Consider the following 7,531-nt stretch of genomic DNA (forward strand, 5'->3'; position numbering starts at 1 on the left):
CAGCGCCTCCAGAATACCATTCAACGATTTGCTTGCGCAAAACACCAAATAAATGTTTTGTTCACTCTCTCCACACGCAAGACCATCGTCATTCGACGACATTTGCAGATTAATATGCACATACGGGACGAATTTTTTGGTGTGGGTATTTACTTCATGGTAAAAATAGTCGTTTTGTTTGTGTGTTTTTCGTAGAGTGCCATCTTGTGCGAAGTACGCTTGGCGCAGTACCAATATATCTAATATGTGCTGTGTTTCCTTACATCTCACTGGGCAGTGACGCAGTTTCTTGTCTTACGCGATACCTTTGTTCATGTCATTGTGAATCACAGTGTGGTGCTGTGTCCACTATGCACCTGTACCTTCTTTTCGTTGCGCATAGCCTCTGACCATGGTGCACTGCACCTGTGTATACATTCACCTACCTATGTATAGAAAGTGCCAGTAACATATCTGCATTCATTCTGACGAAGGCCGGCCCACCAGCCAAAACGTGAATAAAACCGGCTTCCTTCTCTCTCTCTTTCTTGAAAGCGAGGCGCCAACCGCTGAGCCACCCAGGAGCACATTCTTTCTCTCTCTCTCACACACACACACACAGTGCGTGTGCGCGTGTTTGTGCGTTTAAAGCGCGATATTAAAAGTATGTACACACAAACAGTGATGCGAGAATGCCAGGAAAAACTGACATCGGCAGTGTTGAGTCCACCAGTGCAAAATATAAATATCAGCACTCCGCAAGAATCACACGCCAGAAAGGCCAGAATTTCGTGTTTCGGACTTCGGTATTTCACATTTTTGGCCGCATGTATTTTCCTCGTTCCCTCGACGCAAAAATATGGCTAGGCGTGTTAGGATGCATCTTCTACGCTTCGTCTTGTGCGAGCTCTTGCTGTATGTGTTCCTCCCGGCTGCATTAGAGGTGTTGCTGGCTGTGTAAGACTACCACCTGCTCCTGAACATAGTCGAAGACAATACCTTGGCCGAGCGAAGCAACCTGGTCGAAGACCTCCTCCAGTGCCTCATCCAGGACGTGTTTCGGTGTCATCTCTCGTGTTATCTCCTGAATAACCTCCTGTATCTGTAACTGAGATATTACGTCTTCGTGGTAACATGCTGTGAAGTTTTTTTTTTTCTCGTGTTACTTTGGACACTACTCGAAAACACAACATTGCTCGCGGATGTAGCACCAATATTTATTGTCAACAAATAGAAATAAAAAAGTAGTACGCTACCACTTTGATAGCATATAGTTACTGCTTTACAATTCCAACAGCACTACGCTTGCCACGAGACAACACTTGGTCAAGAGAAACGAGGTAACGGAAATTGTGAATGGCGACGCCACACTAAAGGTAACAAGCCGGCCACCATAATGTTTCGTATTTCGATGGTGTCTGCTACATTTTACGTAGCTCCTAATAAATATATACGAAATAATGTATCTTCTTATGGGGCCAGAGACCTAATGGATCAATTTCGAGAAACCCTTTTGAGCCCTTGTGGGCCGAATAAAGCTAAAAAAAAATTTTGAAATCCGTGACCTTACGTGCACTCATTTCGGTGCTGAGTTTATAAGTAAAACATCGATTTCAATTTTTACTTGCGTATTGTGCCTACGATAGTGAAATAATTACAATATCGTTTGAAAAGCACAACTCGTCAGTATAAAGGTATTCGCTGTTTCGCTGTAGTGTCTCTTTAATAAATGCTTCCCCAGCATAATAAAAGTGCCAGGATAATTAGTAATATTTAAAAAAAATGAGCTCAAAATAAAAGTAGCTCTATCTTTCATCAAGCCTTTTAAAACTTGACATTTCTCTAAAGACGAAGGATGACAGCGAATTGCCGTTAAAATAAAAGCCCTATATCATAGTAGCAACCGTCGATCAAAAATATACTGACGAATAATAAACTCCATAACGTACGTGTGTCGCGTGCTGCCGTGCCGTCCTAGCGACGAGGACGAAGTGGCATTAGGCGTGAGGAGGTGAGCACTTGCACTTCGAAATAAAACAGTTGGTTTTGTTGTTTCAATGTAGCAGCATCCTCCTTCCGCTGCCTCTTCAGTGTATTGGCGACTCCGGATCATGAAATATCATTCCAGGACATGCCACCGGACGCTAGTGGCAAGCAAACCATCACATGACCCACCAATCGCCATGGCACGACTACCAGATGAAAACACGGCACCCTGCACCCTGTCACCGCCGCAATAGACCCTTTTCGAAATTCAGTGCCACATATCGAAGAAAACTGAAAAAAATTCGGCAGATCCCACGTACCTGAAAATCTACGTTAAGCGAAGCGTGCTGAGGGAAGATGCCCCATTGCAATTATTTTATTGAGCGACAAGTTTTGAAATGACGCCATATACATGCACAATGTTGCACGCACAGACATATGTTGAAGAGTTGCAGATGTTTATATAAGCAGTTATTCGCACTTGTGCAACGATGTCAACTGCAACATGCGTATTAGCAACACTAGAAGCTAATATGAAGCGCTGATGCTCGCGAAGATGCTGGCCCTGTACACTGCTACATAAATCAATATCAGCGCATGACACCTAACCACAATTGACGTTAATCTAACGTGATGGCTTTATCAAAGGAGTACATATGTAGTGTTTACAAAATTGCATAGGCAGCACTACAACCATTATTGACGTTTCACAAAGATTAGCGTCTATTTGAAATTTAGTCCCAATACCTGGCTCAGTGGCAGAATGCTTCACTGCCAAACAGAATGATTGGGTTCAATTCCTGCTGGGACCCAGAAATTTATTCTTTGCATTTGTTGGTAGGGGATCAAAGCTGACTATGTCCGATTTTTTTTTTCTTTAACACTGACATTTATTATATCCTTTCGTTGGGTCGACGCCTCCGATGCCGGGTGTTGCTTAACGCTGACGCGTTAAAATCGACCTTGTGTTTTCTCTTCGTTCCTGGGTAGATAATAAGTGTCAATCACCTGTGGCATATACCCGCATACCAGCGGCACATACCCGCCCATGAGTATGTGCCACTGTCTGGCGGGAAGTGTTCGACGACGTATCCGACGGGATTGTGACATTATTCATGTCTTTATCAGCGCGCCATATTGTCAAACGATCCTACCTTGTCAGTCTGACCTTGGTTCACGCCTAGTTTAGGGAATGACCACGAGCGCACCCAAACGTAAGAGGACGGACGGATGGACGGACGGACGGACGGACAGATGAATGGATGGATGGATGGATGGATGGATGGATGGATGGATGGATGGATGGATGGATGGATGGATGGATGGATGGATGGATGGATGGATGGATGGATGGATACGCTCAAAGCCGCCAACGTTGGCTAAGAAATGCGTTGCATTTGAAACATATTTTCCGCCACGGTCCTGTTCCCCCAACGAACGTTCATTGGCGTACCGTCCAAACGTAGTACACGTCCTGCAGAAGCTGAAGTGGTGTACATGTGCACTGCAGAAAACGCTCATCAGCGTCGCTGGGACACAAAGCCCGCCAGCTCGCACGAGTGAACAAGACATTGCGGAAAAGCCATGTTGCCAGAATAAATTTTCTAAAGCGTCGAATTTCAGCGACGAAACCCAGCCATCTGGCTCCTAAAGATGGAGGCTGGTTTCTGTCTGCGTAACACCGTCTCGCTGAAGGAACGGTACACCATCACCGTAGCCCTGCTTCCTACTGCTCTGTGGTGCCTTGTGCCTCCTCCTTCCTGGACCGCAGGCATATGACCGACTTCGAGGTTTCATGCTAGCCCTTCCGCATCCGGCAGTGCCACATCACTTGCTGCCTCCAGTGCTGAACGTTAGTTTTGAACCTCGGGCCATCACAACCTCACCACCCAAAAGAGCCAACCCAAGTTGCCCGATTACCCCATCTGTTAGCGCTACGACATCGGCCAGTTCACAGCCACTGCACGACATAGTTATTGAATACCTAAGACGTCACTATGTACGTCAGCTTCTCCTGCAATACCTGTCATCACAGACACCAGCGTTCGTCTACCAGAGCAACTCGGCAAATTAGCACCGATATCACCTTTTCATGTGCCAACGCCAGCGGCGTTACAATATTTCCTGAAAGCTGCCGATCCTTCTTCTTCAAGCAAAAAAGGGACGCTGTCCTCAGATGCCACCGTGACACTTGATAGTTCTCAACGCTCACAGCGGGCGTGCTCGAGCTGACGAATGAGGCCTCCTGCAGAGCATCTGCAGCGCTTCCCTTCTGTGCCCACATACCAGCTCTGACGCTGCCGCACTTCAGTGCTCATGATCATCAGTGGAACACGCCGTCTGAGACGCTTCTTGTGCCACCACATCTCTGTTCTTGCTCGATTTCGAAGTTAATCACTAGGTGTATATTAGCCGACGTGACAACGTACAAAATGGAAAGAATTCAGCATGGTGTAAAAAGTGGCAGAAGCCTAAGAGCGTTGAAGACAAACTTGTGCATAGGCCAAAATCAGATGTATGCATGAAGGAGCAAGGAAGGCAATGTCATAACCAATTAAGATATGATCGTCAAAGTAGCGGAGGAGTTCTCCGGAGAGCTGCACAGACAGGATCATACTGTGAGAAACAATAATAGTCCGGAAAAATTTGACATCCTACCAGTAACGACAGGGAAAGTAAGGAAAGTGCCGAAAAAAATGCAACGAGGCAGAGCCGCTAGTGATGATGATGTAACAATGAACCTCCGCAAATATGTTGGAGAAATAGTGTTAGAAAAACTGGGCACCTTATACACGAATTGCCTCTTGACAGGGTGTGTACCAGAATCTTGGAAGAACGCCAACATCACCTTGATTCATACGATCGGAGACGTCAAGGACATGAAAAAAATACAGGACGATCAGCTTACTGTCCGTTCTCTAGAAACTATTTATAAATATAATAGCTAATAGAATTAAAGTAACAATATTGTTCAATCAACCAAAGGACAAAGCAAGATTTTCTACAGGCTACTCCACAATAGACCACATTCATGTTATCAATCAGGTAATATAGAAATGCGTGGAATACAACCAAGCCCTATACATAGCCTTCGTAGATTGCGAGAAGGCGTTTGACTCAGTCTAGATATCAGCAGTAATACGGGCTTTGCGGAATCAAGGCATCGATAGATATGTGGGGTTTAACGTCCCAAAACCACTATATGATTATGAGAGACGCCGTGGTGGAGGGCTCTGGAAATTTTAACCACCAGGGCTTCTTTAACGTGCACCCAAATCTGAGCTCACGAGCCTACAACGTTTCCGCCTCCATCGGAAATGCTGTCGCCACAGCCGGGATACGAACCCGCGACCTGCGGGTCAGCAGCCGAGTACCTTAGCCACTAGACCACCGTGGCGGGGCGGAATCAAGGCATCGAAGAACCCTATACATGAACACACTGGAAAAAATCTACAGCGGATCCAAAGCCACCACAATACTATATAAAGGAAGCGAAAGAATACCTATAAAGAAGGGTATAAGACAGAGAGACACAATTTCTTCTATACTAATCACCGCATGTATGACTCCAGATTGGAAAGAGTTGGGTATAACAGTTCATAGAGTATCCTAGTATCCTGGGATTAGCTGATGGCATTGCCTTGATGAGTAACTCACGGGACGCTTTGCAGCGCATCATTACAGAAATGGACAGAGAAAGCAGAAAAGTAGGTCTGAAAATTAATGTGCGCAAAACTAAAGTGATGTGCGACAGCTTCGGCAGAAAACAGCACTTTGCGATAGATGGAGAGACGCTGGAAATCTTGAAGGAATATGTCTACTTAGGACAGGTGGTAACCACGCAGCCAACCCATGAGAGGAAAATAACTAGAAGATTAAGGGTGCAGTGAATCACATTTAGCAGCATTCTGAAATCATAAATGCTAATCTGCCGCTAACCCTCAAGAGGAAGGTATACAACAGTTGCATCTTGCCAGTAATTACTACGGCGAAGAAACCTGCAGGCATTGCCTTCTCACGAAGAACATGCACTCGAAAAAAACCGAAAGGGAAATTTCTTTCGTTCGTAGTCACTAAACATTATCACTTAGATACATTTTCTAGAAGAAAGCTGAATAAAGTATTGTTCTTATGAAGCAGTGCTGTTATTATGTGAAAAAATAAACGTCAAATACTTTTGTTGACCAATATAGCATAATGAGTACTTGCATGTATCTTTTCCTCGAATGAACCCCCTCAAAAGACGCACAGTCTAAAAAAGAAAACGAGTATGCATTACGTTTCCGGGCAAGTTTTTAGGCGCCACGTATGCAACTGTCTTAAACAAAATACATGAACTTCTTTTTGAAGGAGTTTGAGTGTGCCCTAGAAACATTGTTTGGCTCCTTTTGAGTTAAGTATATTGACTCTCAGCTTCCGGATGACATGGCGACTCTTGAGACAGATAGTCTACTGCAAGCGTGCAATTGTAATTTTCAATTTTGAGCAGCTTGCAAACCCACTCTTACAAGTAACTTTACTTAACGCTCCCTTACACTGACACAGTGTCAAGATACTCTCTACGATGAATAAGTTATGTACGTCACTTGACCTTTACTCTACTATCCCGCGGATAGTGTGGAAAAGTTTTATTTTATTAAGCTTAATCACGCTTGTTAGTGTGTCAATTTGGTTAACAAGTGACTTCAGTTTCGGTATTCATTAAAGCTCTTCCTGATAAATTAGATGTTTGTTCCAAAGCAAATTAGTAGGTAGTAGTGGTTGCGATGTTGACTCCACCATAAGCAGGGAGAGCGAGTGGAGAAAGAGGCCCCCCGTTTTCATAATTTTGAAACATCAATGACGCATTGAAGGAAAAAATAATTACGTCTCCAGATATCACACCTCCGGCCTCTTAAGTGTCTTTCTCTCTCCTTTCCAGTCAGCCTAGAATAGCTTCATCTAAAAAAATCACAGCATATCTAAGGAATTAATTATGACGAGTGGCGCGATGCGTTCATCAGTCCGTCCATCCGTCTGTTTGCCTGTCCATTCATTTGTGCATGCATCCATGCGTTCGATCACGATCCAGAATGTAGACGGCACGCGGGTAACATCGATGAGACGCGAGCCAAGGAAGCCAAGCGCGAGCGCCTTCAACGCGCCCGCCACTCTGCTTCGTTCATGCCCCACTAATGATCCGCCACGTGCAGCGACTGTTCAGGAGACAGGCAGAGGCTCTGGTTCTTCCTCTACCTAGGCACAGCCTTCGCACCAGCCAATAGGAGAGTAGCCGTACGCCACCATCTAGAATATCCTGACTTAACTGCAGTCTGTATGTACTTCTATGAGACAGCACCGTCTATCACACTGTTCGGGAGATACCGCCTTCTTTCCTTTCTCGTCTCTTCTTCTCTCGGTTACGCGTGACGCATCACAAGGTTAGAAAAAGGGGAGCTTCGCTTCTAAAATGAAACACTCGCTCAGATGAAGGCCCCACATTAAATTCCGAGTGGGTGCGTTGGCTCGTCTTAGTGTTGCAGCATGTTCAAGCCGCTTCTTTTCTACGTGCAGAACAGCAAGAGTC

Source organism: Rhipicephalus microplus, chromosome 7 (genome assembly GCF_043290135.1).
Source record: "Rhipicephalus microplus isolate Deutch F79 chromosome 7, USDA_Rmic, whole genome shotgun sequence".
In the NCBI taxonomy this organism is placed as follows: domain Eukaryota; kingdom Metazoa; phylum Arthropoda; class Arachnida; order Ixodida; family Ixodidae; genus Rhipicephalus; species Rhipicephalus microplus.